This window comes from Pan paniscus, chromosome 13, assembly GCF_029289425.2.
Source record: "Pan paniscus chromosome 13, NHGRI_mPanPan1-v2.0_pri, whole genome shotgun sequence".
NCBI lineage: Eukaryota > Metazoa > Chordata > Mammalia > Primates > Hominidae > Pan > Pan paniscus.
In genome coordinates, this window is record NC_073262.2 from 38,724,888 (window position 1) to 38,734,619 (window position 9,732).

Genomic DNA, 9,732 nt, shown 5'->3' on the forward strand with positions numbered 1-9,732 from the left:
TTCAGAAGAGAGGCTGACAAGCCTTGTGTCTTGTGAACTACTCTGTCCCCACAGCAATGCCCAGACATCTGCGCCACAACTTGCTCTGACTTCCCTTTTTCTGTGCTTCAAGCAGCCTTTTCCATTCTTTGCACTAAACAAAGTTTGCTATCACTCGCCTCCCTCGACGGTTTCAGGAGGAGAGCTGTTGGTATGTGTGCTCACTTGTGACCTGGTGCTCAAAGCAGTGAACTAGAGAAACAGCCTGGTGGGTGGAGTGGCTAAAAGGAAATCGGGACTCAGGATAAGGAGGAGCAGCCCACTGATGAGCTAGGTGCCCTTGGGCAAGTCCCTTAACTTCCCTGACTTTCTCTTAACTCCTCTGTAAAACAAACAGAGAGGATAAGGTGATTTTCAAGACCCTATGACTACATGGTGTGATTTCCCTTGCTCCTTCCTCCTGCAATGCCTCCTGTGTCCTGAACAGTTCCTGTGAAAATTACTTCTAGGAAAGGTATTTGCCCCTCCAAAGCCTTTTCCAGATGCTGCTTGCCTGAAAGGGAGCAAGCTCTGATTGGGATTCACCCCACACTTTTCTCCTCTAACACCAGAAATGCTCATTTGTATTGATGACTTGAAGACTGGAAGCCTGTGTTGCTCTGGCGATAGACAGTTGAGTTTATTGGAAGTGAACACCACGCTTTCAATTCACATCAGTCTGGGTCCTCGGATTTGCATGATTGCACATTCAGAGACAGGCACCTGCACTCGGGGCATCCTTGGCTGCCCACACGTTCCACTGAGCCAACCCCAGCTGCTACAAGCTGCCTGTTTAAACAAGGCCTGCTGGGAGTTGAGCAGGGCTACTGAGGTGAAACAGTGTGTTAGTGGTTGAGGCTGTTCACACAGAAGAGTCCCCTCTGTTGACCAAGCCTGTCTGGTAGCTCCCGGGACAGCTGCAAAGGGTGTGCGGCCCTAAGGAGCCTCCTCCCTCGTGGACTGGAGCATCTGCTAAGGCCTGTTCTTTATTCCTACTCAGCATCAGAGTGAGTCCTACCATGCTCAGCTCCTCCACTAGGGAAACCTCCCTGGACCTCAGTCCAAATTCAGAACCTCCTTCATGAAGATTTCATAGTAGCAGACAATCCATAGTTAATGTCAGGGTTTAAGTCCCAATGTTACATTGACTAGCTGTGTAACCCAAGGGCTTTTGGAGCCTGTTTCCTCAACTGTAAATGAGGATAATAATATTGCCTACATGGTTGGGCTGCTGAGGATTAAATTAATTAATACATGTTAAACACTTAGAACAGGCCTGGGATATGGAAAATGCTCACGAAATCTTAGTCATTATTTTGTCATTAATTTGGTTGAGAGAGGTCAGATGTGGAAAGCACCTGGAAAAAGACAATTTAAGTTCATCGTTGAAACGCAGTAATCTTATTTAAGTATCAAAATGCTCCTTGTAAGCAAGATGGAATTGTTTAACTGTGACACTGGGTACTATAAACTGCAAAGTAATCTCTCATGACATTTTAGAGTTTGAAGATTAAAATGCACTACTTAGAATGCAGTCTGGGGAAAGGGTAGAAGAATGGGAAGAAGGTCTTCTCCTTTAACCAGGTCGGTAGACCACCCCTCAAGCTTTCTAGTCTCCCTCCCCATGGAATGACTTGCCCCCTTGCTCAGCTCCAAGCAAGAAAACTGAAGAACCAGGAAGTTAAATGATTTTTTGCTGATCTGCGATTCAAGACCAGGTTCATCTGGATCAAAAATCCTTTGCTGATTCTGCCTCTCCATCCAGTCAAGCACTGTGCCAGGCAGACACTCTGGAGGAAACACAGATGTATGACATGGCCCCAAACCCAAGTGTCAGCACTCTGACAGGAGTGCCTAATATTACACAGAAGTTCCGGAATACAGTTGAGAAAACCTCTCAGCAATTGAGAGAGAAAGAGAAAATTAGATGATCAAAGCAAGAGATCCAATATCCAACAAACAGGCATTCTAGCAAAAAAGAGAGAGAATGAAAGAGAGGAAACCATTAAAGAAATTTAATAAAGTTCCTCAGACTTGAAGGACATGAGCTTCCTGAATGAAAAGGATCTGCTAAGGATATAGAACTGTAAGTGGCAGGGAATCCATTATCATGAAATTGTATATAATCAGGGATGAAGAGAAGATTCTAAAGGCTTCCAGAGAAGGAAAATAAGATACAAAGGATGAGGCCAGGATGGCACCAGAGTTCTCACCAGCAACACTGGAAACTCAAAGAAAATGGAGCAACACTCCCAAAGTTCTGAGTGAAAACTATTCCCCAGCTAGATTTTAATATCAAGACAAAGTCAATTGAGTGTGAAAGTTTAAAAAGTCATTTTCCAAAAAAAAAGTGAAGTTTTCAAAACATTTACTTCCCATATACCCTTTTTCAGGAAGTAGTAGATGTGTTCCATCAAAATAAGGGAGTAACCCAGTGGTGTGCTGTAGCTGGCTCAGGCCAGCACCCAAGATTGTCTCTTTTCAACTCTGAGTTTAGTGACATCACATTGGTCACTTAAAACCAGCCATGATGGGACTATTGATACCACAGAAATCAGCAAACACTATGAACTAGGGCTTCCCATCCCCCTCAACCCTCCCTGACCCCCAGGTGGTTGTTACATGTACCAGCACACCACTGGAATAAACCAAGAAAGAGAAAGATAAAGGATCTGCTATGGTCTGAATGTTTGTGTTTCTCCAAAATTCGTATGCTGAAACCCAGCCCCACTGTGTTGTTATTAAGAGGTGGAGCCCTCATAAATGGGATTAGTGCCCTTATAAAAGAGGCCTGAGGAAGCTTTTTTGCCTCTTTTGCCCTTCTGCCATGTGAGAACACATAGAAGGTGCCATCCATGAGGAATGGGCCCCCATTAGACACCAAATCTGTTTGTGCCTTGATCTTGAACTTCCCAGCCTGCAGAACTGTGAGCAATAAATTCCTATTGCTTATAAATTACCCAGTCGAAAGTACTTTGTTACAGCAGCCTGAACTAAAACAAGACCTTTAGGAGAAAAAGCCCAGTGAATTCCAAACATAATGATGAGAGAAATCTCAGTATACCTGAGAAGAAATCAGATAGAAATAAGGTTCCAGGGCCAGGCATGGTGGCTCACGCCTGTAATTCCAGCACTTTAGGAGACCGAGGTGCATGGGTTACTTGAGGCCAGGAGTTACAGACCAGCCTGGCCAACATGGCCAAACCCCGTCTCTACTAAAAATACAAAAAAAAAGTAGCTGGGCATGGTGGCACGCGCCTGTAATCCCAGCTACTTGGGAGGCTGAGGCAAGAGAATCGCTTGAACCCAGGAAGCAGAGGTTGCAGTGAGCTGAGATTGTGCCATTGCACTCCAGCCTGGGTAACAGAGCAAGACTCTGTCTCAAAAAATTAAAAATTAAAATAAAAGAAATAAGGTTCCAGAAAAAAATGTCTTTCAAAAAGAAGCTAAGACTGATAAATTATCTGAGAGTTTCAACAATGTTGAGAGATCTTTTAAAACTCTGGTAAAGACTTTAGGGACATATTAGTCACAGATATCAATACCAAGAAAAAAAGGGTAATTATTAACTACAGGGGAAATACAACATTTCACAAAAAAGAAGGAATTGTAACTGTAGTACATTATTTGGCTCTGCTATAATTAATGTTGACATAATCACAGTGAAAGGAATATTAATATTGATGTGACTAACACTACAATATAACTATCAAAATAATGCAATGAGGGAAACTGGGAGACGTTAAAAGTAGTAGAATACTTTCTAAATCTAGGAAAACAATACATAAAATGTAATATAAAAAAATTTGTAGCATAAGCATGTTATATAGAATTAAGAAAAGGCTGGGCACGGTGGTTCATGCCTGTAATCCTAGCACTTTGGGAGGCTGAGAGAGCAGATCACTTGAACTCAGGAGTTCAAGTCCAGCCTGGACAACATGGCGAAACACTGTCTCTACAAAAAATTCAAAAAAAATTATATATATATCCAGGCATGGCGGCACATGCCTGCAGTCCCAGCTACTTGGGGGGCTGAGGCAGGAGGATCACCTGAGTCTAGGAGGTCAAGGCTGCAGTGAGCTGAGATCACACCACTGCGCTCCAGCCTGGGTGACAAAGCATGACACTGTCTCAAAAAAAAAAAAAAAAGATCAGAGCAGAATGAATGAAATAAAGAAAATGATATAAAATATCAATGAAACAAAGAGTTGGTTTTTTGAAAGTTAAAACTGACAAATATCAGGCTCTGTTGAAGGGCCAGTGCTGCAACTGCGCACTTGTGCAACTCTTAACCCAGCCACATTTCTTCCAGACAGTGAAGAAAAGATAAAACATAACTGCCAATAAGTAATTGCTCAAACTTATGCCACTCAAGGGGACCTTTTAGAGGTTCCCTTGACTGATCCTGACCTCACCTGTGTAAAATTTAGCAATACTATAGACACAACCAACTCCCAATCCATCAGGTGGGTAACTCCTCCCACACGAATAGTCTGCCTACCCTCAGGAATATTTTTTGTCTGTGGTACCTCAGCCTATCGTTGTTTGAATGGCTCTTCAGAATCTGTGTGTTTCCTCTCATTCTTACTGTCCCCTATGACCATCTACACTGAACAAGATTTATACAATCATGTCGTACCTAAGCCCCGCAACAAAAGAGTACCCATTCTTCCTTTTGTTAATGGAGCAGGAGTACTAGGTGGACTAATTGGCGGTATCACAACCTCTACTCAGTTCTACTACAAACTATCTCAAGAACTAAATGGTGACATGGAACGGGTCACCGACTCCCTGGTCACCTTGCAAGATCAACTTAACTCCCTAGCAGCAGTAGTCCTTCAAAATCGAAGAGCTTTAGACTTGCTAACCGCCGAAAGAGGGGGAACATGTTTATTTTTAGGGGAAGAATGCTGTTATTATGTTAATCAATCTGGATTCATCACCGAGAAAGTTAAAGAAATTCGAGATAGAATACAACGTAGAGCAGAGGAGCTTCAAAACACTGAACGCTGGGGCCTCCTCAGCCAATGGATGCCCTGGATTCTCCCCTTCTTAGGACCTCTAGCAGCTATAATATTGCTACTCCTCTTTGGACCCTGTATCTTTAACCTCCTTATTAAGTTTGTCTCTTCCAGAATCGAAGCTGTAAAACTACAAATGATTCTTCAAATGGAGCCCCAGATGCAGTCCATGACTAAGATCTACTACAGACCCCTGGACCGGCCTGCTAGCCCATGTTCTGATGTTAAAGACATCGAAGGCACCCCTCCCAAGGAAATCTCAACTGCACAGCCCCTACTATGCCCCAATTTAGCAGGAAGCAGTTAGAGTGGTCATCAGCCAACCTCCCCAATAGCACTTAGGTTTTCCTGTTGAGAGGGGGTACTGAGAGACAGGACAAGCTGGATTTCCTAGGCTGACTAAGAATCCCTAAGCATAGCTGGGAAGGTGACCACATCCACCTTTAAACATGGGGCTTGCAATTTAGCTCACACCCAACCAATCAGAGAGCTCACTAAAATGCTAATTAGGCAAAAAGAGGAGATAAAGAAATAGCCAATCATCTATTGCCTGAGAGCACAGCGGGAGGGACAATGATTGGGATATAAACCCAGGCATTCGAGCCAGCAACGGCTACCCTCTTTGAGTCCCCTCCCTTTGTATGGGAGCTGTTTTCACTCTATTTCACTCTATTAAATCTTGCAACTGCGGGGAAAAAAAAAACCACTGACAAACCTTTAGCCAGGCTAATGAAGAAAAAAGAGAGAATATCCAAATAAAATCAGAAATAAAAAAGGAGACATACAACTGATACTGCAGAAATTTAAAGGATCAACTATATCCCAATAAATCAGAACATCTAGAAGAAATGGACAAATTCCTAAAACGTACAACCCACCAAGATTGAACCAGAAAGAAATCCAAAACTTGAACAGATGAATAACAAGTAATGAGATTGAAGCTGTACTAAAAAGTCACCCAGTAAAGAGAAGCCTTGGACCAGATGGCTTCACTGCTGAATTCTACCAAACATTTAAAGAAGAACTTATACCAATCCTACTCAAACTATTCTGAAAAACAGAGGAAGAGGGACTACCTTCAAACTCATTCTATGAGGCCAGTAATACCCTAATACCAAAACCAGACAAAGATACATCAAAAAAAAAAAAAACTACAGACCAATATCTCTGATGAATATTGGTGCATATATTCTCAACAAAATACTAGCAAACTGAATTCAACAACATATTAAAAAGTTCATTCATGATTACCAAATGGGATTCATCCCTGGGATGCAAAAATGGTTCAACATCCACAAATCAATCAACATGATACATCATATCATCAGAATGAAGGACAAAAACCATATAGTCATTTCAATTGATGCTTAAAAAGCATTTAATAAAGCTCAACTCTCTTCATAATAAAAACCCTCTAAAAACTGGGTATAGAAGGAGCATGCCTCATCATAATAAAAGCCATATATGACAGACCACCAGCTAGTATCATACTGAATAGGGAAAAACTGAAAGCCTTTCCTCTAAGCTCTGGAAGATGACAGAGATGCCCACTTTCACCACTATTATTCGACATAATACTGAAAGTCCTAGCTAGAGAAATCAGACAAGAGAAAGCAAGAAAAGGCATCCAAATTGGAAAGGAAGGAGTCAAATTATCTTTGTTTCCAAATGATGTGAGCTTATGTTTGGAAAAACCTAAAGAATCCACCAAAAAACTATTAGAACTCATAAATTCAGTAAAGTTGCAGGATAAAATATCAGCATATGAAAATCAGTAACATTTCTATATACCAATAGTGAACAATTTGAAAAAGAAATTAAAAAGTAATCAAACAACTCTATAGGAAATAATCTAATAATCTGATTTAAAAGTGGAGGAAAAATTTAATTAGAAATTTCTCAAGAAAAGACACACAAGTGCGGCGTCAGAGGGATGGTGGCCTCAAGCAGCTACTGCAGCACTGGGGTGTCAGTTGTTGGTCCGACCAAGAACACTTCAGTTCTGCTCTGCAAGGATATATAACAACTGATTGGTGTGTCCATTTAATACAAGAATATGGAAACTGAACAGCCAGAAGAAACCTTCCCTAACACTGAAACCAGTGGTGAATTTGGTAAATGCCCTGCAGAAGATATGGAAGAGGAACAAGCATTTAAAAGATCCAGAAACACTGATGAGATGGTTGAATTACCCATTCTGCTTCAGAGCAAGAATGCTGGAGCAGTGACTGGAAAAGGAGGCAAGAATATTAAGGCTCTCCATACAGACTACAACGCCAGCATTTCAGTTCTAGACAGCAGTGGCCCCCAGCGCATATTGCATATCAGTGCTGATATCGAAACAATTGGAGAAATTCTGAAGAAAATCATCACTACCTTGGAAGAGGGCCCGCAGTTGCCATCACCCACTGCAACCAGCCAGCTCCCGCTCGAATCTGATGCTGTGGAATACTTAAATTACCAACACTATAAAGGAAGGGATTTTGACTGCGAGTTGAGGCTGTTGATTCATCAGAGTCTAGCAGGAGGAATTATTGGGGTCAAAGGTGCTAAAATCAAAGAACTGAGAAAACACACAAACAACCATCACGCTTTTCCAGGAATGTTGTCCTCATTTCACTGATAGAGTTGTTCTTATTGGAGGAAAACCCAATAGGGCTGTAGAGTGCATAAAGATCGTCCTTGATCTTATTTCTGAGTCTCCCATCAAAGGACATGCACAGCCTTATGATCCCAATTTTTACGATGAAACCTATGATTATGGTGGTTTTACAATGGTGTTTGCTGACCACCGTGGATGCCCAGTGAGATTTCTGATGCGGGGAAGAGGTGGTTTTGACAAAATGTCTCCTGGTCGGGGTTGGCGTCCCATGCCTCCATCTAGAAGAGATTATGTTTATATGAGCCCTCGTTGAGGACCACCTCCCCCTCCTCCCGGATGAGGTGGCCAGAGTGGTAGCAGAGCTCGGAATGTTCCTCTTCCTCCACCACCACCACCTAGTGGGGAGACCTCATGACCTATAACAGAAAAGGGAGACCTGGAAACCGTTACGACGGCGTGGTTGATTTCAGTGCTGATGAAACTTGGGGCTCTGCAATAGATACATGGAACGCATCAGAATGCCAGATGGCTTATGAACCACAGGGTGGCTCCAGATATGATTATTCCTATGCAGGGTGTCATGGCTCATATGGTGATCTTGGTGGACCTATTATTACTACACAAGTAACTATTCCCAAAGATTTGGCTGGATCTATTATTGGCAAAGGTGGTCAGTGGATTAAACAAATCTGTCATGAGTAGGGAGCTTCGATCAAAATTGATGAGCCTTTAGAAGGATCCGAAGATTGGATCATTACCATTACAGGAACACAGGACCAGATACAGAATGCACAGTATTTGCCGCAGAATAGTGTGAAGCAGTATTCTGGAAAGTTTTTCTAAGACTAGTGAAGAACTGAAGGAGTCCTGCATCTTTTTTTTTTTTTTTCAATCTGCTTGTGTTTAAAAAGCTAACATTCCTCTGCTTCATAGGTGTTCTGCATTTAAGGTGTAGTGAAATCTTTGCTGTTCACCAGATGTAATGTTTTAGATCCTTACAAACAAGGTTGGAGGGGGGAAGGGCATGCAAAAAAAAAAAACTAACATTGAAATTTTGAAACAGCAGCAGAGTGAGCCAATTTTATTTTTTGTTATTGTTGGTGGTTTGAAGAAATTCCCCCCATGTAATTATTATGAACACCTTGCTTTGTGGTCACTGTAACATTTGGGGGGGTGGGACAGGGAGGAAAAGTAACAATAGTCCACATGTCCCTGGCATCTGTTCAGAGCAGTGTGCAGAATGTAATGCTCTTTTGTAAGAAACATTTTATGATTTTTAAAATATTTAATTAACCCCAAAAAAGAAGACATACAAATGGCAAACAGGCATAAGAAAAGGTATGCAACATCACTGATCATCACAGAAATGCAAATCAAAACTACAATGAGATATCATCTCACTCCAGTTAAAATAGCTTTTATCCAAAAGACAGGCAATAACAAATGCTGGTGAGGATGTGGAGAAAAGGGAACCTTCTTACACTGTTGTTGGGAATGTAAATTAGTAATCTCGTTTACAATAGCCATAAATAAAATTAAATACCTAAGTATTAACCAAAGAAGGGAAAGATCTTTATAAGGAAAACTGTAAAACACTGATGAAAGAAATGGAAGACAACATTTACAAAATAGAAAGCTATTTCATGTTTATGGACTTGAAAAATCAATACTGTTAAAATGTCTATACTACCCAAAGCAATCTATAGATTCAATGCTATTCCTATCAAAATACCAATGACATTCTTCACAGAAATAGAAAAAATAATCCTAAAATTTATATGGAACCACAAAAAAACCAAAATACCCAAAGCTATCTTAAGCAAAAAGAAGAAAACTGAAGGAATCACATCGCCTGACTTCAAATTATACCACAGAGCTATAGTAACCAAAACAGCGTGGTACTAGTATAAAAACACATAGACCAATGGAACTGAATAGAGAACCCAGAAACAAACCCATGCACCTACAGTGAACTCATTTTCAAGAAAGGTGCCAAGAACAGACACTGGGGAAAAGACAGTATCATTGATAAATGGTGCTGGAAAAACTGGATATCCATATGCAGATGAATGGAGCTATACCCCTATCTCT

General features: G+C 41.3%; 1 pseudogene; it reads left to right on the forward strand.

Moving 5' to 3' along the window:
* Positions 1–6,996: 6,996 nt before the first annotated feature.
* Positions 6,997–8,940, forward strand: LOC100968734 (heterogeneous nuclear ribonucleoprotein K-like; annotated as a pseudogene).
* Positions 8,941–9,732: the final 792 nt, after the last annotated feature.